General features: G+C 45.5%; 1 protein-coding gene across 1 annotated transcript in view; it reads left to right on the top strand.

Annotated features, from left to right (window-relative positions):
• PREP (prolyl endopeptidase) overlaps positions 1–23,077 on the top strand; it is a 574,937-nt gene that overhangs the window by 5,209 nt on the left and 546,651 nt on the right. The gene's annotated exons all lie outside the window — the stretch shown is intronic.

Raw genomic sequence — 23,077 nt, 5'->3', positions numbered from 1 at the left:
TGTCTGAATTTACAAAATTTCCTTGTGCAAAACCCCTTGTTGAAGTCCCAACATGCACCTTGGAAGCTTCCCTGGCTCTTAGCTGCATTCCCCACCCCTCCCCGGGTGGGGCGGGCCTGAAAGGGCCGATATACAAGTGGCAATCCACTCTCTGTGAAGATGGTCTTCCCAAATTTCGCCAGACCATTGTATGTTGCCATAGGTCTGTATCTATCTTGCCCCATTTTGCCTCTGGATCCAGGTTCATTCTTGCCCTGAATTCACCTTCATACTGGGCCCAGGCATTACAGCCAAATGAGATTTGGGCCGTACTTATAATATCCATATACTTAAATAATGCTACGCTCCTCTCAGGGTATTTTTAAAAATATACCCTGGTGTAAATGAGAAACGCTGTTGTCCAGTTTTCAATGGTCATAGGCATCTTTGGGCATTTTGTCAGCTCGTACTCTTCCTCTTCAGAGAATTCCTTGGCCCTTAGCTGTGCCAACACTGGTTGTCGTGCTCAGGTCACTCGCTTGCCCAGGGGTGGTCCCCATACTCATACCTCCCTCCTCATCTGTCACTATCCCTACGACCCAGACGTACCTACCCTTCTGCAAATATCTCCTCCTGTTCCCACCTACCCCCACTCCCGTTGACACCATCACTGGACCCGCCCCTGCAGTCTTCCTTGTGCTCTTACCTGGCATTAAGATTGGAACCCGCTCCGCAGCCTGCCGCTGCCTCTGTTTGGCAGTTGGCTGTCTGGAAGTTGCCTCTGTTTGCCTTGAATGTCAACGGACTGGGCAGGTGCCATAAGTGGAACCTGTAAAACAGTACTAGGAATAGGATTTGGTTGACCCCTTCCCACACATGTTCGCCGTATGTCTCTATCGTTGGTCTGACGGCATGGCTTTTCACAGTTGACAGTCTTGCCCTCCTCAAAACTGTCTTCTCCTTTATCCAATTCTACCTCCTCAAGCCACGCAACCACTTCCATACCCCATGCCATACCAGCCACACCCTGTGGCACTAGCCGTCCTACCATAGGGTTAACCTCATCCGTTCCCTGAGGGGCCGTACCAAACCCTCCCAGCAGTTCTAGTGACGCTAGCTGTCGGACTCGTGCTGTCTCCCTTCCGGCACTTTTGGAATATACTTTCAAGGGCTTGACTATAGTAGCCCGCCTTTCCCTACCCAGCCATTCCTCATCACTCCATTCTAGTATGGCCGCTTAAAGTGCTGATGCTGGGCCCTTCTTTGCTGCTTGTGGGGTTTGGTGTGCCGCATAAATGGCCTGATTCTCTGTGTGACCACTTGTCAGCTGGTCCCCCACCCTCCCAGACGCTCCCTACTGCCATCCCTCCCTGACCTCCTTGGGGGCCCTTTCCAATCAGTCCCACTCTTCCTAGGCCACCTGTTGTTTGGACCCAGCCCGCCGGCCTTATTGTCTGGGATCCATTGCTTAACAATGCTCCAAACCCTCCTCACTTAGCCTGATTGCGGCACAATCCGCTTGTTTAACTGCCCACTCTGAAAACAGGGGCATGGACAAAGCCTTCCTGCTCTCTACACCTTGTCTACCAACTAATGCAGGCCCTAAGGCCTGCTCTGACATGTCCCCTCTATCTGTTTTCACTGAATGCTCAAGCTCCTCTTGGCCCTACCCTTCTATATTCTTTTGTAGGCACCGGCCAGCCATGCCTGACAAGCTCCCCACCCAGCTTCACCAACTGGTGTGCCGCTTATGGCTCAGGCCCCTCCCTCACACCACCCAACCTGCTTTTACTGCATGGGCCGCTCCGTGCACTCGCGGGCATCCCCATACACTCGCCTGGGCCTGTGGCGGAGAGCATGCCAGAGTGATAGCCACCACTCTGCTGGACATGCACCTCGCCGGCTGAACCACCTCCAACCAACAGGTCCAGGTGCCTGGCTTCCTTTATTAGTCGGGCACACCTTCTGAACCCTCTTGTCTGCCATCACATGCTGCAAATTATACCTTTTAAGGTAAGGGGGAATTAAAGGGTCTGATATATAACTGGCTTTAAGTTCCTCAGTAATGACGTCCCAAACAACCAAAAATGTATAACACTAAGAGCTCCAATGCCCTCAGGGTACAGACCTCCCTTCGGTCTGCTGTCCCCCCAAAACCTGATTCTCCCAGCGATGGGTTTTTATCCAACAGCACTCTGCATGCTGGACGTCTTTAACCCATACCTAAGGTGGTCAACCTTCCACTTTCACTTCACGGGACAGTTTGTGCGTTGAGACACCTTTGGCATGTGGAGATACCTTGCTCATGTAATGTTATTTGAAGATGATTATTTTGAGGGCAGGGCACCGCCACTCGCCGACTGCGTCTTTTTTTGGTGGGTTTTGTTACATCAAGCTTTTTTTATTAAATCAGGCTATTATACTCTTTGAAAGATGCACATCTGTCTGGATATACTGCTTTCAACCTACATGAGTATGATTTCATTATACATTTGTGCGTAGAGTTCACTGGTAGTGACCACCTGTACCTCCCCTCCAGCACACGTAAATGACATTTTAACACTATTTATTGTTAACTTCTCTCTTTCAACTTAGCTTGTGGTTACTTGTTCGATGCACAAAAATGCCCTGCTTCCAACAAAACCAAGATGGTGAAACATTCTTGAAGTCACTAAGTTGTATTTTGCTTTTCCTCAGACATTGCATTGTTCAAACCACCTATTACAGCACCAACTTGAGATAAACAATTGAATAAATTAACCATTGAAAGGGGGACTGGAAGCTTTATCTAATGTGAAACTTTAGATGTACAGTCACATCTGTCATGGCTCAGGGCCGCTTCACTGTGATTGCTCACATCCCTCTCTATAAAGCTATCTAAATGTATGAGCGTATCCCCTCCCAAGTACATTCTGCACAGAGCTGTTACGGCTTTCTGGACCATCGATGTGTCTCATAGTTCTTGATTCATATCCTACTCTGAGAACAACAAGCTCAGAGGACGAGTAAAAAGAGCAACAGTGGGGTGCTCCACAGTAGCTTGGGGCTGGGCATAAACCTGAAATATGTATAAATCCAGCTAAGATAAGGATGGTTAGCCATCCTACTTTGACTTTGTTAAATGAAAAGCAACAAGTCTCAGAAAACAATTTTCATCAGCGAAAAAGCTTATGGTGTTCCATATGCCTTGAAAGGAGACAGTAAAGCGAAACTGAGTGAGTTTTTGTCAATCCATGTGTGAGGGAGCAGCGCCATATCAGATCCACAGTGACTGTGATTATGACATGCCTACATGATTCTCAGGTGCAGGACCAGTGACTTTTCCCAGTACAAGTTACTTAAAGCTTGTGTGCAATAGAATTGTTAGGAGAGAGAGCTGCAACCGTTAACATTTCCATGCAAAAGATGTCAGTGTACTTCAATAGGAAGAGCTGGAATCCTAATCATTTCGACTGTGGAATGTCCAACAGAACATCGAGCAATGTCATAGTCAACAAAGACAACCTCTTCTGCCCAGGTAACAACATTGATTGGGAGGCATGTGTAAAACGTAATTCCATACAGCAAAATCATAGACAACTAGCATTCACAATGCCGGTAGGTCAGCACAATACATGCAAACAAAGACATGCAGAAATTATTTTTCCATATGATAGCACATTACAGCCAGACCGGCTGGCTTCCCAGCGCTTAGTGGCGGTATTGGTATTTGTGCCTTCTGTATGCAATGCATGTATAAGATAGATTATCGAATGGGACAGTGCAGTGGTAGGTTGTATTTATGCTGATAGCATGAGGAAAGAGATAACTGCTCTTCTTGGCCTAACTTAGATGTGATTGAAAATGTCTCAAGTCAGTTCTGAAAAAGCTGATCCTAATAAGCCATTGACTTAAAGGGGCTGACTCAAAGCCCACTCCTTGCTTATTGTAAACAGGTCTTGTTGACATCTTATGTATATTATAAATAAATAACAGGTTTTGCTGACAGCTTTGCTGTCAACCCAGGCTTAAAAAAACAAATACGCAAATAGCTGACGGGGTAGCCGAAAGCCAACAGTATATGTGTTGTAAGCAATAGGTCTTTCAGACAGGTGCTGTGTCAATCAAACATTTAAAAAAAAATCAGAAACTCCTTTTTTTTTTTTACTTCTGTGGGACTGTCTTCGACAGCTGCAGCGTTAAGGATTGTGGAAATGGTGGGATTTACTTGAGTGGCAAGTCATTGAGCTCAGTAGCAATAGAACAGTGTATCAGAAGGATTGTAAATTTTCTGCAAATTCAAGAAAAGAGGGAAGTACAATATAGTACTTCTGCATATAAAGCATCACCTATGTTCAGAATCACATTCTAGATCACAGCTCATTGTATTGGATATACTCAAATGTACCTGGCGCAGGAAACCGGACTGTGCGCATCGAATGGCTTGCTGAAATGGAAAGATCCTCCTGTCCCTCAAAAGAGCCATAATATACTTTCTACAGCTTTCTTTCTTTCGTTACTTTATTTCGGTAAAAAACATACCATAAAAGTGCAATACATAACAATCCAGAAAAAGATTATAAAAGAAGTACCAATAAAATAGAAAACAAATTCTAAAAAGAGAAATGTTAATAACAAGATAAAGCAATAATATAAAAAGGTTATCTTTCTCCATAAATATAATGCTTAAGAAACATCCAGTCCCAACTATAGCATCAAGCTAATAGACTTACACTTAAATACAACAAATATGCACTATAATACCTGCTTCTAAAAGCTACTACCAAGACTTATTTTTTAAAATCGCTAATCTAAAACGCCATATTGATTCAAGAAATTTTACCACAGGATAGACTATTTGTACAGATGAATCGGATTTAGGTACTCTCTCAGCAAATAAACAATTCCTGAAACCCATTTCTTTGCATAAGGGAATAATCCAAAAAGCCCTCTGTTTGACATATGCACGACATTGAAAAAGAACATGTAGATCAGACTCTTCATTCTTACAACCCATCAGGCATAACTTAGACTTATTGATAGAATTGGGCCATTTATAAGTTAAAGAACAAAGAGGAAGCGACCCTATTCTAAATCTAATGTAAAGAGCACGTGCAAATGGAGAGAGTGCTGCATCCATAAAGGGCTCAAACTCATAATGACATTTGAATTGCAGAAAGCTATCAGTCATAGAAGAAGGCGCAACTTCAGCCAGTTGTATAGTTTGGACTTTAAGCCAAAAAGCATCCTTCAGTGTCTGAGCAGCGTTTTTGGGAATAGAAGAGGGATCCTTCCAATAGGACCCCAAGCCAAGGTGGAATAAGGACCGTTCAACATAGGAACACCACTTAATCTTGGTGTTGGTGTTAGAGCCCACCAAATTGAGCAGCCCACATCTAAATGGCATGAGAGCATCTGATGACCATAGCTGAATCCAAAACAATAAAGGCCTTAAGGCAGCGATCTGGTTAATAGAGAAAAGATTTAAATCTATTCGGATTGGCAGGGATGGAGTACTTGATGGAACTTTTAACAACATCTTTAAAAACTGATTTTCCGCCCTACTCAAGTTCTCCAGATTGCAGTGGCCCCATAACTCGGCACCATACAAAGCCCCCCCTCCCCCAGCTTGTGATTTGTATATTTCTAGAGCAGGAGTCAGGGCAAAACTGGGGGATCTGGTTGCAAATCTTGCAATGCCACCCGCCCTTTGCTTCAGGCACATTAATGATTTCTGGAGATGGGCCTGCCAGTGGTGTGAATCTTCTAATTTTACACCTAGATAATCAAAGGTGCCCACTCTTTCCAGTGGAACACCTTCTAGGTAAACAGGTCTCTTCATTTTCTGCTTTTTGTCTCCAAACAACATGTATTTCGTTTTTGATGAATTAATTTCCAAGCCATGATCTTTACAGAACTCCACGAACCTTGCAAGCAAACATGAAAGGCCCATGGCTGTTCGGGAGAGTAATAAGGTATCGTCAGCGAATAAAAGACATGGGAACTTCTGCCCTCCCACACTAGGGGCATCACTAGGACAAACCAAAAGGTAGGGAATACATGCATTGATAAATAGGAGAAACAGGGTGGGTGCCAGTACACAACCCTGTCTCACGCCACAAACCGTGGGAAATGCTGAGGTCAGATCACCTGCCAGCCCCCATTGTACTTTCGCGCAATTGCCTGAATAAAGATCTTTGATTATATTAAGCATAGAGCCGGGGACTCCAGCCTTGCTCATGACTTCCCACAGTTTGGGATGCGGGACAAGGTCGAAGGCCGGTTTCAAATCAACAATTGCCACAAAAAGATGGCCTGAATCCACATCAACGGTCTTCCACTTTATGGTAACAAAGCGGAAAACCTGGTCGATAGTACTGACCTTGTCTCTGAATCCTGCCTGGAGATGGCTTAGAATCAGGTTATCTGCTATCCAATGCTTCAGCCTACTTAACTTAACAGCTGGTAGGAAAATATTTTTTGCAAATTGTCTAGTAAGCTGATAGGTCTATAGTTCCCTGGAAGATTCTGCTCGCTTTTCTTGTGTATGGGCACAATTATTGCCTCCTTCCAAGAGTCAGGGTAAGACCTAGTGGACAAGGCAATATTCAATATCCTATTTATGTACTGAGTCCATTTGGGCAGATCTGATTTATATAAATCTGAGGGAATTCCATCCGGCCCAGGTGCCTTCCCTGATTTTTGGGCAAGGATTGCCAACTCAGTTTCTTTTAGAGTGAAAGGGGGCAGAGAGAACGCTGGAGAGCAAAGTGACGATAACTCTCCAAAACTAATGACAGCAGAATCTGTTGTGGGTCCATACAGCTCCCTAAAATAAGTTAACCAGATGTCAGCAGCGATATGGCATTCTGGGACGGATGAGAGATTTGAGTCTCTACGCGTAACCAGAAGCCAAAAAAGTTTGACATCATGGGTCCTAGCCGCCTCGGCCAGTTCCCCCCCCCCCCCCTAGTTTCTCCTCATGCTCGAATTTACACAACTTGCATATGGAGACGTAAGATCTTCCTGCTCTCACAATGGCTTCCCGATCCTTAGATCTTAATACTATAATCAAAAAGCTCTTAGCCTCTCGGCACCTCTTGTGAAACCACTTGCTATTAGATGAAGAGGAGGAATTACTTCGATTCGTGGCAGTTTTGGTAAACAACTCCTTAAGGGCCACAAAGAGGTCCGCGTGAGAGGACATAAATTCCAATGAGGTTAATACAAAATGATTGTCAAAACACTGGTGTCTAGAGACTAAGGCACACAATTTATCCCTTAACATGTTAGACTTCTGAAATGAATCCCATCTCACAGCACGCCTGTTACTAGACAGCTTCAAGGCTCCATGAACATTGGAAACAAAAAGAGACGCAGCTCCTGATAAAAGGGTTCTGTCATAAACAATTTGTAAAGGTGCATGATCACTTGTGGGCCATGGGCCCACCTTCACATCTATTATGGAATGCCAAACCCTTAAATCGAACATAACATAATCCAAGGTACTGCTATATGATCCCCTAAAAAAAAGTTGGTCTAGCGGGAGTATCTGCTGGGAACCGACCATTGCCAAGGCAAAGGCCATGTATTCCTATAAGATCTATTATCTGCGAGACCCTACTGCAAGCAATAGATAACACTGGCTGCGTTGGAAAGGGGGAAATATTCCACACTTCATCTTCAGTCTGCGTTGCCTCAATAAAGGCCGGGTCAAATTCAATTTGCGCATTAAGGTCACCTGCAATGATAATGCGATATTTGGGACGAAAGTCTAAATGAGATTGTGCAGGAGGTCTATAGTTGCAGACCGATGATTGGAAGGGCCTGGTCTATTGTCGATAATACATAAAATTGGAGTACCTGAGTTTGGCAGTATTGCTATTGACAAAATATCAGGGGAATCTACAAAAATCTCCTTAACTTCCCCCACCTCACCCGTCTTAACCCAGGTGCATAAACCCCCTATTGCCCTACCTATGGGAGACTGCATAGCATTTTTAATATAAGAACAAAACCCTTGCCTATACACACTTTCCGTAGCCCACGTTTCCTGGAACATACAAATGCAAAAGGTTTCAACATAAGCACCCCATTCAGAGTCAGCTAGTTTACTTTTGATGCCAGCCACATTCCACGACAAGAGCATCCCTGTTAAATGTGCAGTACGACAGGTAGGTTCACTAATTGAATCGACTGGGGAATGAGTGTTATTGTGTTCAACATGCAGTACAGGATTAGAGTTCACAATAAGGACAGAATGAGGATCCCGTAAAGTATAAACACCTGAACTTGACAAGATTCTTGCGTGTGACAAAGACTGTGAATCAGGTCTAATGCTAGGATGACAGAGATTAGAGAAACTTAGTCAATCAATATCTGAAGTGACCCCCTGAAGCTCAGAATCACATGCACTAATGCGTTTACAAACAGAACTCCTATCAGTCACAACAGCTAGGCTGGATGTTGGGCCAATAAAAGCAACATGGCCAGTTGCATTGATTGGTACCGGCATAGACGTACTTAATCGAGAGGACAAACTCGTGCTTCCTGAAGCAAAACTGCTGTCACTGAAAAATATATCAAGTTCCTTCCTTGTGTGGTTGCGAACTTCCATCTGCAATAGGCCCGTGACCAGAAGGGGACTTGAAAGGGTGAGTTTAATGGTATCCCGCCTGCCGGATCGACCACATAATCATTTGGCGGATAATATATCGACATGAGTAATTGAGCCACAACCTCTAACATGACGGATCCAATGCGAAACCTTGTTGATTAAGGAAGATTTGTCTTCCCGCATTTGTGCTGAAGGTGAAGGAACGTTGCACATATAAATGCAGTTTTCAATAGTCATGTTGGAGGGCTGGCCAGATCCTAAAGTGGTGTCCCAAATCCGATCAAGGTTAGAGAGAAGGTATGAATTTTGCCAAAGGCAGCACGGCATTTCTGTTATGATGAGGCCTATGATTAGGCCCCTGAACAACCTCAGAATTCAACGACCGGACTACTGACGAGGACACTGGTGCAGGGGAGTGGTTACATGGCAAAAACAATGGCTTCAGTACTCGAGGAAGAGGTAGATCAGATTTCTTGAGAAGCTTGAGAACTTCGAACAATAAGTGCTTCAACTTTCCTACTTCACTTTTTAAACTGGAGACCAATGCTAAGAGTTCTTCTCTAGGAGACTCACAATTGGGGGGCAAAGGAGCCAAAGGGGACCTGTTGAACACTGTCCAAGACTTGTTGATTCAGAATGGAGAAACGATTTGAACAGGTGATCCCATGAATGATAGTATCAGTAGCTGGGGCTTCCAGATTAGACTTGGGTACAGAATGTAAAGAAGAATTGACAGTTCTAGGAGGACTATTAGGAACAAGTGCTTGGACACTCATGGGCTGAACGTCAGCAGAAAAATTGGTTCCAGATGTTAAAAACGGCAATAAAGTCCCCGATTTCTGCCCCTTCCGAGCATTCCTCTCTTTTTTTTTTATTGAGAATTAGTTCCACTTCTATTAAGTTATTGATCTCTCTAGACACGCAATTGGTATGGGGTTGCGTGACTCTACTAGGTTTAGAAATTTTAGATTTAGCAGGACCCAAATCAGGACTAGTTCTCACCTTGCGTTTTCCCATTCTGTACAAGAGAATTGAAAGAAGGTAAGCACAGCGATGTCAAAGAATCCCAAACTGTACCTTGGGGCCCAAAGGGGGCGCCCAGCCCGGCCTCAGATGGTCACAGTCGGGCCCGCCCTTAACCAGGGCTCCGTGGGATGCTTGAACAAATCCGCGTTCAGAGAGTGCAACAGGGGACCTGGAGGGTGGAATAAGCTTATGCTCCTCAGGCCTCACCAATCTCCAATCCCCAATGCAGAAAACAAAATATAAGAGAAATGGCCCAGCCCAGCCTCTTCCAGGCGCTGACGGGCGCAGGATGGGCCCGCCCTTGGCCCAGGCGCGTCCTGCAAAGCGGGCGCGCGAAAAGGTTTAAAGGGGCCTCAGGTCCCGCCCCAGCAGCTCCACACACAGCGCGTCCTGCGAGAGAAGCGGGCACGCGAAAAGGTTTAAAGGGGCCTCTGGTCCCGCCCCAGCAGCTCCACACACAGCTTTCCATTACTACTTCTTTCCTCGTGATTCAGCATGTGAAATGCACGCCTAGAGGTAGATTTGAAGATATGCATAGAGTGCATCCTCCATTCACTTCACAAGTCCTTTACAGGCACCACTCGAAAGGACATGGGCAAGTTGGTTGGCAATGAGAAAGCCAATGTCTCATTTAAAAACTCCTTTTCACCCTAGAGCACTGCCTTTGTTTTCTTCCTTCATTAGTTTTCTCATGTGCCTCACTACTCTACTTTCTTTGTCACCATACATGCTTCATGGAAGAAATTTGCCACAGATTTCGAACTATGCTGTTACCTATGATCCAAGACCATTATACACTTGTTGACATTTTGACTTAGAACCACACATTATTTTTATGAGTTTGATGTTCCTATATGTTTAATAGAGTAGTTTACATTCATAGGAGGAGCCCCTATAAAAACATAACCCTGCCAAGAGTTGCATAGCAATTGAAAGTGCAAAAAGCTATTTTGCATTTTGAACCACCCTTTATGTTGAAGCGACTGTAAGGCTGGTTTTATTTTGCCTTTTTGTGGCATCATAATGTCTGTCCAACTTGCATTCTAATGTGGAAATATTGCTTACGTGAAAAAATTGTTTTGGTTTACAACTTTGTGGATGATACTACCATGTGTTTATAGTTTAGTGGAGATTGAGAGCAATAGTTACTGCCATGCCTATGTAGGTTTCCTTTTTCTTTTCTTTTCTTTTCTTCTCTGTCATTGATTTTCTACTACAATTGCTATTTTGAGGTCTCACCTAAAGACAGTTTTGTGTCCAGTACTAATATTTAAAATGGGCTTTGAGTCAGTTTGCTTTTCATTGGTTGACTTAATTGTCAATTCTATTTGCAAGCTCCTTTTTGATGTATTTCCTTACTTTCCTTTTTGTTTTTCCCTACCCTGCAGCATAACTCCTTTACCATCTTTCTGGATGAATGACTTGTATCTTTCCCAAGCTTACATTCATGAAACTACTTTTTTAGGTCTTGGCTAGACAGTGCATGTGCGGTCTCTTCAGGCTATTGTAGTCTTACAATGGGCTTGGAGCCCGCCCATTGCTTACCAGTTGTTGGCTTACATGACACTCGTCTTTACAGCCTCGTAATTGGTCACTGAAGCCCAAGCATCATTTCCGTTCCTGTCTGGGGAAAAGGGACCAAACACTGATTGTTTGAACTTAGTCAGTGCCCGCCCGCTGCGCCCGACGTCGTTGAGGTACTTCTTTTTAACTTCTAGAGCCCTGCAAACAGAACATGTGTGACGTGGCTGGCACAATCATGCTGAGTAGGACAAACAAAATTGCAAAGTTTATTTATTTATTTTTTATAGTTAACTTGTTTCTTTTAATTTGCAAAGTTTTTTTTTTCTCACTTTGCAGTCATGTTTTGTTTTTGCTTGTAAGCACTGTTCTCAAAAGATGATGATTATCTTGTTCTAAATATTGCAACACAACATTGTTTCTTTCTTATGTATAATTTCTGAAACTATGTTTAACACATAATCGTGCAGTACACCCCGATCCGCCCCACGCCACCCCACCCCAATCCAATCTGCCCCATTCCAATCCACGCCACCTCACCCACATCAGTCCACCCCACGCAATCCAATCTACCCCAGACCAACCCAAAATATTTCAGACCAATTCATCCACGCCACTCCAATCCAAACTATTCACCTGAATCCTCCCATCCCACCCAAATCTGCCCCCTGCAGTCTGCCCCCTCCTACCCAAAATAATCTGCCTCACTCCAATCTGCGCCACACCAACCCAAAACAATCTGCCACAGTCCAATCCAAAAGTCTGCTCCATATCAAAACAATCTTCCTCTCTCCAATTTGCACCACACCAGTCCAAAACAATCCACCCCACACCAACCCAAAACAATCCGCCCCACTCAATCTAAAACAATTTGCCTTACTCCAATCTACCTCAGTCCAATCCAAGACAATCTGCCCCAGCCCAATCCAAAACAACCTGTCCCAATCCAATCTGCCCCACTCTAATCCAAAACAATCTGCCCCACTCTAGTCTGCCCCACTCCAATTCAAAACAATCTGTCCTTCTCCAATCCAAAGCAATCTGTCCCACTCCAATAAAAACAATCTGCACCGCTTCAATCAAAAACAATCTGCCCCACTCCAACCTGCTCCACTCTCATCTAAAACAATCTGCCCCACTCTAAAATAATCTACTCTGCCCCACTCCATTCCAAAACAATCTGTCCTACTGCAATAAAAACAATCTTCACCAATCCAAAACAATTTGCCACACTCCAATCCAAAACATTCTGCCCCAGCCCAACCTGCCCCACACAAATCCAAAGCAATCTGCCCCACACAAATCCAAAGCAATCTGCCCCACTCAAATCTGTCTCAATCCAAAACAATCTGCCCACTCTAATAAAAAAAACAATTTGCCCACTCCACCCTGCCCCACTCTATTCTAAAACAATCTGCCCGCTCTAATAAAAAAACAATTTGCCCCACTCTAATCTAAAATGGTTTACCCTGCCCAGCTCCGATCCAAAACGGTCTGCCACTACAGTAAAAACAATCTTCACCAATCCAAAATATTCTGCCCACTCCAATCCAAAACAATTTGCCACACTCTAATCCAAAACATTCTGCCCCAATGAAAGCCAAAGCAATGTGCCCCACTCCAACCTGTCCTGATCCAAAACAATCTGCCCTCTTTCAATCTAAAACAATCTGCCCCACTCATTCTGCTCCACTCCAATCCAAAGCAATCTGCCCCACTTTGAAACAATATGCCTCACTTCAAAACAATCTGCCCCTCTCCAATCTGCCCCACTCCAAGCCAAAACAGTCTTCCCCACCCCAATCCAGAACAATCTGCTCCATGCCAATCCAAAACAACATGCCTACCCCAACCTGCCCACTCCAGTCTGCCCCACTCTCCAATCCAAACAACCTCACCCCATCCTAATTCATCCCTCTCTGATCCACCCCAATCCAATCTACCTGACTCCAGTCTACCCAACCCCACTCCAATCCAACCCACCTCACAGCAGTCCATAAACACTCACCCTACTCAACCCCAATGCACCCTACTCCAGTCTACCTCAATTCACCCCACTCCAATCCACCCCACTCCAGCACAGCCCATCCCACTCACCCACTGAAATCCATTCCATCCCATTCTATTCCAATCCACTGCAACACAATCCACCCACCCACCCCACTCCAATCCAGTTCACCTTAATCTGCCCCACTCCAGTCCAATTCAGCCCACTTCAACCCAATCCACCCCATGCCAAACTTCCTTAATCCAACCACTCCAATCCTATAAATCCAATACAGTCCAATGAATCCAATCCACCTAATTCTAATCCACCCCATGAAGTCCAACCAGTTCACCCCAATCCACCCTACTCCAGTCCAATCTACTCCGCTCCACCCCACTCCAGTCCAGTCTACCAAAACCCATTCCACCCCACCCCGTTCAGTCAACCCCGGTCCAGTGCAATCCACACAATTCCAATCATATAAATCCAATTTACCCCACTCCAGTCCAATAAATTCAATCCACCCCACTCCAGTTCAATGTAATTGATTCCACTCCAATTCACCCCACTCAAAACAACCACCATCCAATCCACCCCACCCCAGTACTATCACTCCAGCTCAATCCCCCACCCCAAACCACCTCCGTCAAATCCACCCCTCTCAACCCTAAACCAAAGGAGCCCACTACCTTATTCCACTCCAACCAACTCTACCCTATTCCACTCTACTTATCTCTACACTACTCCACAACACTGCACTGTACAACACTTTCTACCACTGACCTCTACTCAGCTCTACGATACTGTACTCACAGCAAATCCACTCTGATACTACTCCCCAGGCCACTCTGCCACTAACATTTAGCCATGTTGAACTGCATCCACACTAGTGTACAACAAGGCAAAAACACATTGCCAAGCTGATAACTGTTGAATAGGCAAGACCTATTGGCTTTGCCAATGCTTTTTATTTTGCTTTCAACTTTGCATGGGAGTTCATGCGTTTTCTTGCTCTCGCTCCCTTAGTGCAGCTTCACGCTGCACATGCCTAGCTATGTTTTCATTGTGTTGCTCCCACTCTGTCCAGCTGGTCTGTTGCTTCTTCCATCACTCCCCATGGCGTTTGACTTTTTTAAAAATTACCCTCACACCTCTAAAACTCCCCTCCCTGTTTACCACTGCTAGTCGGTGGTGTTGACTTGCCCCCCACATACCCTATTCCATTGTTTCCCTGCCATTCAGCACCCTTTTTTTCGGCAGCCACAATTTGCTACAGGGCCTCTTCTTTCCTTAAATTCAGCTACCATATTTTAACAGAAATACATTTCTGCCCTGTCATGACTCATACGCTGTGAGGCTTATGATTGCCTACTGTTAGAAATGGGGTCTTTGGCTGGTTTAGCTGGTTGGCTTTGGCTCATTCAGGTTACCCCCTGTCCAAGCAAGGACCCTTACTCTAGTCAGGGTAAGTCACACACAATCCAAATTATCCTGTGCCCGCCCTCTGGTAGCTTGGCACTGAGCAGTCAGGCTTAACTTAGAAGGCAATGTGTAAAGTATTTGTGCAATAAATCGTGCAATAACACAGTATAACACCACAAAAATACACCGCACAGTGTTTAGAAAAATATAGAATATTTATCTGGTGTTAAAGGCAGGTCAAAACGATCAGGATTTGAGTACACATTGAAATATCACTTCAGAGAATGATAAATAAAAGTCTTTAGTATTTAAAAAGCAACAAGTGTCTCTTGCAAGCACAAAGTACCTGGTTTGCGTTCAAATTCTCTGCAAGGGACCACAGAGGAGGAGATGCGTGGAAAACGTGGAGGTGTGTGTCAGTTTCTCCAGGCACACACAGATGATGCGTCGATAATTTTCCACAGGAAGACTGCGTCAATTTCGGCGCACTGACTTGGATCCTCTTCGGGTTGTAGGGTTTTTGGACGCCCTGGGGACGATGCAGAGAAATCCTGGGCGTGCAGGACGAAGCCGCAGGAGCTGCGTTGATCTGGTGAGCGATGCGGGGAAATTTCTGTTGCACGGCAGGCTATGCATTGATTCTTCTTGCAGGAAGTCGGACTGCGTCGTTCCCGCTCAGCTATACGTCAATCCAGTGGGCAGTGCGTCGAAGTTCCGGTCGCAACGCTGGCGCTGCGTCGATCTCCTCTCGGGAAGCTGGGCTGCGTCGTTCCGGTTTGGCGTGCGCTGATTTTATCACCACGATGCAGGCTGTGAGTTGTTTCTGGCAGGCTGTGCGTCTAATTTTTGTTGCACAAGGAGTTCTTTGCAGGATGAAGTCTTTTTTGCCCTGAGACTTCAAGGAACTGGAGGCAAGCTCTATCCAAGCCCTTGGAGAGCACTTCTCAGCAGCGACAGAGGGCAGCAGGGCAAGAGCAGGGCAGCAGCCCTTTGCAGAAAAGCAGTTACGTGATTCCTTTGGCCCGCCAGGAAGTTCCTCTTGGCAGGTTGCAGGTTCTGGTTCAGAGTTTCTTCACCAGTGGTATCTTGTCCAGAAGTGTCTAACTTCAGATGTGTCTGAGTTGGTAGGGTCAGAGGCCCTGTTTAAATACCCAAATGTGCCTTTGAAGTGGGGGAGACTTCAAAGAGTGGCTTAGAAGTGCACAAGGTCCCCTTTCAGTTCTATCCTGTCTTCCAGTGTCCCAGTAGGAGGTTTGGCAGTCCATTGTGTGAGGGCAGTCCTTTGTCATGTAAGTGTTAGGCCCTCCACCCTCCCACACAGGAAGACCCATTCAGTGTGCAGATGTGTACAGGTGTGACTGAGCATCCTGTGTTTGGGGTTGTCAGAGTGAAATGCACAAGGGAGCTGTCAAGTAACCCAGTCAGACGTGGATTGTAAGGCACAGAAGTATTTAAGTGCAGAGAAATGCTCACTTTCTAAAAGTGGCATTTCTAAAATTTTAATATTAAATCCAACCTCACCAGTCAGCAGGATTTTGTATTATCATTCTGGCCATACTAAATATGACCTTGTTACTCCTTTCAGATCGGAATCTACCACTGTGCCCAGACCACAGCAAATGCTTCTCTCTCAATAGCACTCCACTTCTGTTCCCATGGTAATGGCCTTCTGCTAATAAAGACTACGGGTTGGTCTAGGCCCTCCTCATTTAGCTGTGCTAGAACCGCCCCTATGTCATGCTCTGAAGCGTCCATCTGCACAATAGATTCCTGGGAGTAGTCCGGTGCCTTGAGCACGGGGGCCGTGTATATGGGTTCCTTCAGGGAGTCAAAGGCTTTCTGACAAGCTTCTGTCCAATTCACCAACCTGGGTTGTTTCTTGGATGTTAGTTCTGTTAAGGGGGCTACCATGGTGCCATATCCCTTAACGAATCTGCGGTAATATCCTGTGAGACCTAAGAAGGCTCTCACCTATGTTTGGGTTCTAAGTGGTTGCCAGGCCTTTATACTTTCAATCATGGCCCGGAGACGCTGCACCTTGCTACCACCTTCTAGGTGTCCTAAGTACACCACGGAACCCTGCCCAATCTGGCACTTACTGGCCTTGGTGGTCAGGCCTGCCTGTTGCAGGGCCTGCAGCACCTCCTTGAGGTGGAGCAGGTGATCCTCCCAGCTGGAACTATAGATGACAATGTCGTCTAGGTAGGCAGCACAAAAGGTATCTTTGCCAGCTAGGACCCGATTGACCAACCGTTGGAAGGTAGCAGGGGCATTATTCAATCCAAAGGGCATTACTCTGAACTAAGCGGATCTCTTTTGAGCCCCTTTAGTTGAGGCGATCTGCCAGTACCCTGACGTGAGGTCAAATGTACTAAGGAACTTGGCAGTGCCGAGCCGGTCTACGAGCTCATCAGCTCGAGGATGGGGTGAGCATTTGTCTTTGTGATAGAGTTGAGACCCCAGTAGTCCATGCAGAACTTAAGTTCTGGCTTGGCACCAGGGGCAGCAGCCTTTGGAACCAACACCACTGGGCTGGACCACAGACTACTGGACTGCTCTATCTTTCCAAGAGCCAGCATCTTGGAAACTTCATCCTTGATGCTAGACCTCACTTTGTCTGACATCCTGTACATTTTGTTCTTCACAGGTGGACTGTCTCCTTTATCAATGTCTTGGACACACAAGTGTGTGAGCCCAGGAGTGAGGGAGAACAGGGAAGAGAACTGCTCCAACAACTCGTAGCAGTCTCCCCTCTGATTTAGAGTCAGGGAGTCAGAGAGATCAACACCCTCCACTAACTCATCACCTTTCTTGGCGGAGAGGCTCACTCTCCTCTTCCATGCCTTCATCTGTCACCAGAAGCATGCTGACCTCAGACCTCTCAAAATGAGGCTTCAGTCTGTTGTGGTGGAGAACCCTTAGGGGTCTTGAGGTCCACTAAGTAAGTGGCCTCCCCCTTTTGCTCCTTGACTTCAAATGGGCCAGTCCAGCAGTCCTGGAGAGCTCTAGGCTCTACTGGCTCCATCACCCATATTTTGCCCCAGGTGAGAATTCTACCAGAGTAGCCTTCCAGTCATACCACTCGTTCATCACCTCTTGACTGGCCTTGAGATTGCACTTGTCCTGTTTCCAGAAACGCTGTGTCTGGTTGCGGAGGGCCAGCATGTAACTGACCACATCCTGGGGAGGTTTCTTGGGAGCTTTCTCCCATCCCTCCTTGACTATGCTTAGTGGTCCCCTGACAGGGTAACCATAGAGAAGTTTGAAGGGGCTGAACCCCATCCCTTTCTGGGGCACCTCCCTATAAGCGAAGAGATGGCATAGCAAGAGGATGTCCCAGTTACGCCTCAGGGCCTCAGGTAGGCCAGTGATCATGCCTGTCAGGATCTTGTTGAATCTCTCAAAAAACCCATTGGTTTGAGGATGGTAGGGGGTATTAAACTGGTAGGTTACCCCACACTCATCCCACATGGACTTCATGTACGCTGACATGAAGTTTGTGCCTCTGTCAGACACAACCTCCTTTGGGAACCCCACATGGGTAAATATCCCCATCAGAGCTCTGGTCACCACCGGTGCAGTCACTGTCCTTAGAGGGATTGCTTCTGGATAGCGGGTGGCATGGTCCACGAAAACCAGGATAAACCTGTTGCCTAGGGTGGTTTTGGGGTCCAAGGAACCCATGATGTCGATGCCTACCCTTTCAAAGGGGGTGCCAACGACTGGGAGTGGGATCAGGGGGGCCTTAAGCCTTTTTCCTGTCTTCCCACTTGCCTGGCAGGTTGGGCAGGCCCCACCAAAATTATCTGAGGCCATCCGTGTTTTAGGCCAATGGAAGTGGGTGACAAGCCTGGCAAAGGCCTTGTCTTGCCCCAAATGTCCTGCCAGGGGGATGCCATGAACCAGGCCCAATAGGAAGGTTGGTAACACTGAGGGACCACCAGCACACGTGCTGCCTGCTGCCCCAGCGGTCGGTACCTTAGGCTCACTGTAGAAGAGATCATTCTCCCAATATATGTGGTGATTGCCAGAGGCTTCACCAGCTGCTTGGGCTGAGGCTTGTTGCCTCAGACCCTCAAGGGTGGGGCACTCCTTCTGGGCTTTGCAGAATTCCTCCTTGGTTGGCCCACCCTCCACTTGCCAGCCAGCAAGCTCAGGCAGGTTACCCAGGGCAGCAATATCTTCCCCAGTTGGCTCAGGGGCCTCCTCTTCTGGGACCCCGTCAACCACCGCAGGACTATCTGGGATGGGGTTTCCCACGCCCCTTGCCCTGCCTTTGTGCAGCTGTCTGAGCCATTGTTCCAGGCTCCAGACGCCCTTGACTCTGTTTCCGGGCAGCCATGGACCGTGTGGTCATGCAGACCCACTCAGGCAAACCTAACATCTCCAGGTAAGATCTGAGCTCTACCTCTTTCTAGGCAGTGTGCTCAGGATCATTGCCTAACAGACAATCTACAGGCATGGTAGGACTCACAGCTACTTTTAGAGTACCAGAGACCCACCTCTACCCCCATCAAAGAGAACCAAAGCTACCGGTAGGTGGCTCTCGCGATCATCAGCGACTATGACCTGATGGAATGTATCAGGGATGACCTGCTCTGCTGACACCAGCTGATCCCTGACAGTAGTCATACTGGCTCCTGTGTCACGCAGAGCCTCCACCCTTTGCCCATCAATGGTGACCCACTTCTTATACTTGGAAGTATTGGCAGGCATGTGGGCTTTTGGCACCATTTCCCTATCTCCCAGGGATACTAGTGATACCTCTAGCTGCTCCCCAGACCTAACTGGGACTACCTCCCCCCGAGCGCTACACTAGCCAACCCACGTGTCTGCCCTCCAGTGGAAGGGCTGTGCCCTCGTGGGGCACTGGGAGTCGCCCTTATAGTGTCCAAACTTGAAGCACCCTAAGCATTTGGAGATAAACTTCCCTTTCTTCTTGTCAAAGTACCCTGGCTTCATGTCAGATTCAGGTGGGGACTGGTTACCACCACCCCCCCTGGGAATTTTTTTGGGGAGTGTTTGAAAACTCCATATTTTTAGGTTTTTCTCCCCCCTCTTTCTTATGGTGGGAACCCTGACCACCTTTGTGGAAGCCCTCCCCCCAGGTGCCTTCTTGGACACTCTGGTGCTAACCCAGAGGTCCGCCTCCTCAGCAAGCTTTCTAGGATCAGTCAGCATACTGTCAACTAGGTGCTGGTGCAACTCTGTAAAGCAAACACCGAACATATGCTCTTTCGGGATCAAATTATATAACCCCAAATAAATCATCTACTTTACTGCCCTGCACCCATCCATTCAGTGCCTTACTGGAGAAATCAAAAAAGTCTACCCAGTTCTGTGTGGTGAGTTTGGTGCTGTCCCTGAACCTCTGACTTCAAGGAACAGGAGGCAAGCTCTATCCAAGCCCTTGGAGAGCACTTCTCAGCAGAGCCACTCAAATAGTATATGACGGAAGCCCTAATGTTAGCCTATCAAAGGAGTAGGCCTCACAGCAGTGTAAAACGAATTTAGGAGTTCTACAGTACCAGGACGTATAAACTACAAAGGTATATGCCCTGCCTTTTACCTACATAGCACCCTGCCCTATGGATTACCTAGGGCCTACCTTAGGGGTGACTTGTATGTAGAAAAAGGGGAGTTTAAGGCTTGGCAAGTACTTTTAAATGCCAAGTCGAAGTGGCAGTGAAACTGCACACACAGGCCTTGCAATGGCAAGCCTGAGGCATGGTTAAAGGGCTACTTACGTGGGTTTAATCTACAGGCCCTGGGCACATGTAGTGCACTTTACCGGGGACTTACAAGTAGATTAAATAAGCCAATTGGGTATGAACCAATGTCAGCATGTTTTAAGGGAGAGAGCATATGCACTTTAGCATTGGTTAGCAGTGGTAAAGTGCGCAGAGTCCTAAAACCAGCAAAAACAGTATCCAAAAAGTGGAGGGAGGCAGGCAAAAAGTTACGGGTGACCACCCTAAGGCTGTCAGGTCTAAAACCTATGTTGTTAGATCTGGGCCAAAATCCTAAAGGGCAGCTTCATTCTCACAAATACATGAAAGTTTGTGGTGATGCAGGCGCCTAATTACATCATTACACTTTGGCTTTTTTTTTAAGAAATGTTGATGCTTTTCAGCATCAGCAGTAACCAGTTTTTGATAACCAATTTTGTATTGTTTTCCAACAAAGACATGTCAGACATTGAAAGAGAAATGGAAAGAGCCAAACACCGCTAGCAGTAACCATTTTTTAATGTATTTGCTAATACTCCATATCATTAACAAAAAGCCAAAATGCAACACTTGTTGCCTTGCTGTTGCTTTTAGTTTGTGTGCCTTTTTGTTTAATTTCCTTATTCACTCCCTTCATTTCACAGGATCCATCACTGGTACATTCTCTGAACTGGGGAGAAGAGCCACATTTTTTTTACTGTTTAATGTAAAGGAAAACATTTTAAAACCTTTAAGTAAAGAATAGGGCAAACATAATAAGAATACATTTTATTTTTTCATCTGTTTGTGATGTATAGTCCCCACTGCCTGCAAAATATCACTTCTTTTAGTGAATATACTTCTGGAAGTTTTATACGCATTTCTTTCTCCTCTTCCCAAGTAAGTTGGGAATCTGAAGGGAAGGCTTTTTATGTTTTGTCATATCTGCAAATACATTCCACTGACCACAGAAGGAAAGCTGTTTCTGATAGCACTGATCTTGTTAGTGAAATAGTGAGGAAAGTTTTTCTCTTTGGATTCTGAGTGATTCGGGAGTCTTTGGGAGTCTGGGAGATGTTTAAGTGACTAAAATGCATCAGCATTGTAGCACAATTTAAAGATTTGAACTAGTTGTGTTTGTAGAAAGCTGTCCAAACTTGAAATTGATTGATTTTAGATTTTCCTTAGCAACATTAGTCTTATGAAGAGAATTGGCAATTTGGACCATCTACAAACTGTTTCTAGCGTGCAGGTTTCTCACCTTTTGATGTTTAGTTCATTTGAAAACCACTGTTTGCTAAGTTATGTTGCTGTAGTTTCAGTTTGAGTGATGTTAAGGTGCCTCCTGCTAGTGCTAAGGAGTTCTCTCAAGTTGTATCTAAGAGTTTATATAGTATATAGGAGTATGTCCTTTAAGGAATGGTGCGGATTCTGAATATTTTGCACCTTCTTGATATTTTGTGTAAGGTTCTTGAAATTGTGTGTACACATTTTCATAGGTTGTCTTTAAAAAGCCATGTGGTGTAGTGGGAGTAAAGGCTGGAATGGGATAGTGATCAGACCAAACCATGGATGTATGGGCACTGTATAAGATTGACAATAGGCTGATAATGATGAGGCTGCAAATGAGTTCTTTTTTATGTTTTGGTAAGGATGTGTTATGATGTAGTCATGCATAGGAAAGCTGTGATGTTGCGGTTGAAAGGTGTCCCTACTTCGTGATGAGAGTGGGGTGTGCTCACACAGGTGGGTTGGTGTAATGTTTTTTTTTTTCTTCTTTTTTTTTGCTTTTGACACATGCAAGTTTACTATTATTATTCTGCTTTGGAAATGAGACAAACATAAAAAAAAAAAGGAAAGCTATGATGTAGTTATGTATAACAGTTCAGATATTTGAAAATCTTATTATTCTAATTTCTCCAGACATTATTGAAGTTACTCAGGAAGGTTCTGTTAGATGCCAAACTTTGGCTTAACAATATGTACTTTTCAGTTTGCCGTTCGAAGCTGGCAGTTTATTTTAACTAATGATAGATAATTTGTAAGTAATGTGTATAGGGTGGTGAAACATAAATAGCAATATTGAGGCATTCAGATGAATTAAAGGAAGGGGTTGTGAATAGTGAGAATCTGATTGGATCTTTGTAAATTAGTGCAGTTCAACCTCCAGGTTTGACTTATGTCCTCTCGAATTGTGAAGTCATTTTGTGGATCTAGGAGGTCCATGGTGCTCTGTGAATGTGCATTTAATTATGCTTCTGTGATTCACAATAGAGCCAAGATGTTAGAAATGATTAAACCAGCAATGTCAGCGTGATGAGCATTAGCCAGTCTGGTGTTCTACAACAAGCAAGACACTAGCATGATGGGAAGTGCTTTGTGGAATGGTGTGTAGGGTAGACATTGTATGTGGATGAAAGTGTTGGATCTCACCTTTTTGTGGTCTATGAGAGGATTTGAAATGAGCCTAATGCCCGGAATAGGTTGTTTTCTTGGGGCAAGGCATCTCTTGGAAGGTATGTGGACTTTAAGATTAGTGTGGATCTGGGAGTAGGCTATTTACTATCAAGAGAGTCTTAGTTTGGGATGGACTGTAATGGTCTGAATCCTGACATCAGAAAGGCATAGGCCTCATTAGGTTACCACAGGAATCCTTTTCAGGGTATAGAAGGAGTGTCATGTGAGCAGAATTAATAAAGAAAACTGCTGAGGGGAGCAGCGCTGATCCCCAGGGAGACGACTATAACAGTTGGAGCATCATAGAAGAAAGGCTTAAGAAGGGAAGTGGTAAAGGGATCCTTTGAGCTAGCAAGCCAACATTACAGGGTGCAGGATGAT

This window comes from Pleurodeles waltl, chromosome 5 (assembly GCF_031143425.1).
Source record: "Pleurodeles waltl isolate 20211129_DDA chromosome 5, aPleWal1.hap1.20221129, whole genome shotgun sequence".
NCBI classification, from domain to species: domain Eukaryota; kingdom Metazoa; phylum Chordata; class Amphibia; order Caudata; family Salamandridae; genus Pleurodeles; species Pleurodeles waltl.
This window is presented reverse-complemented; position numbering and strand designations above follow the sequence as displayed.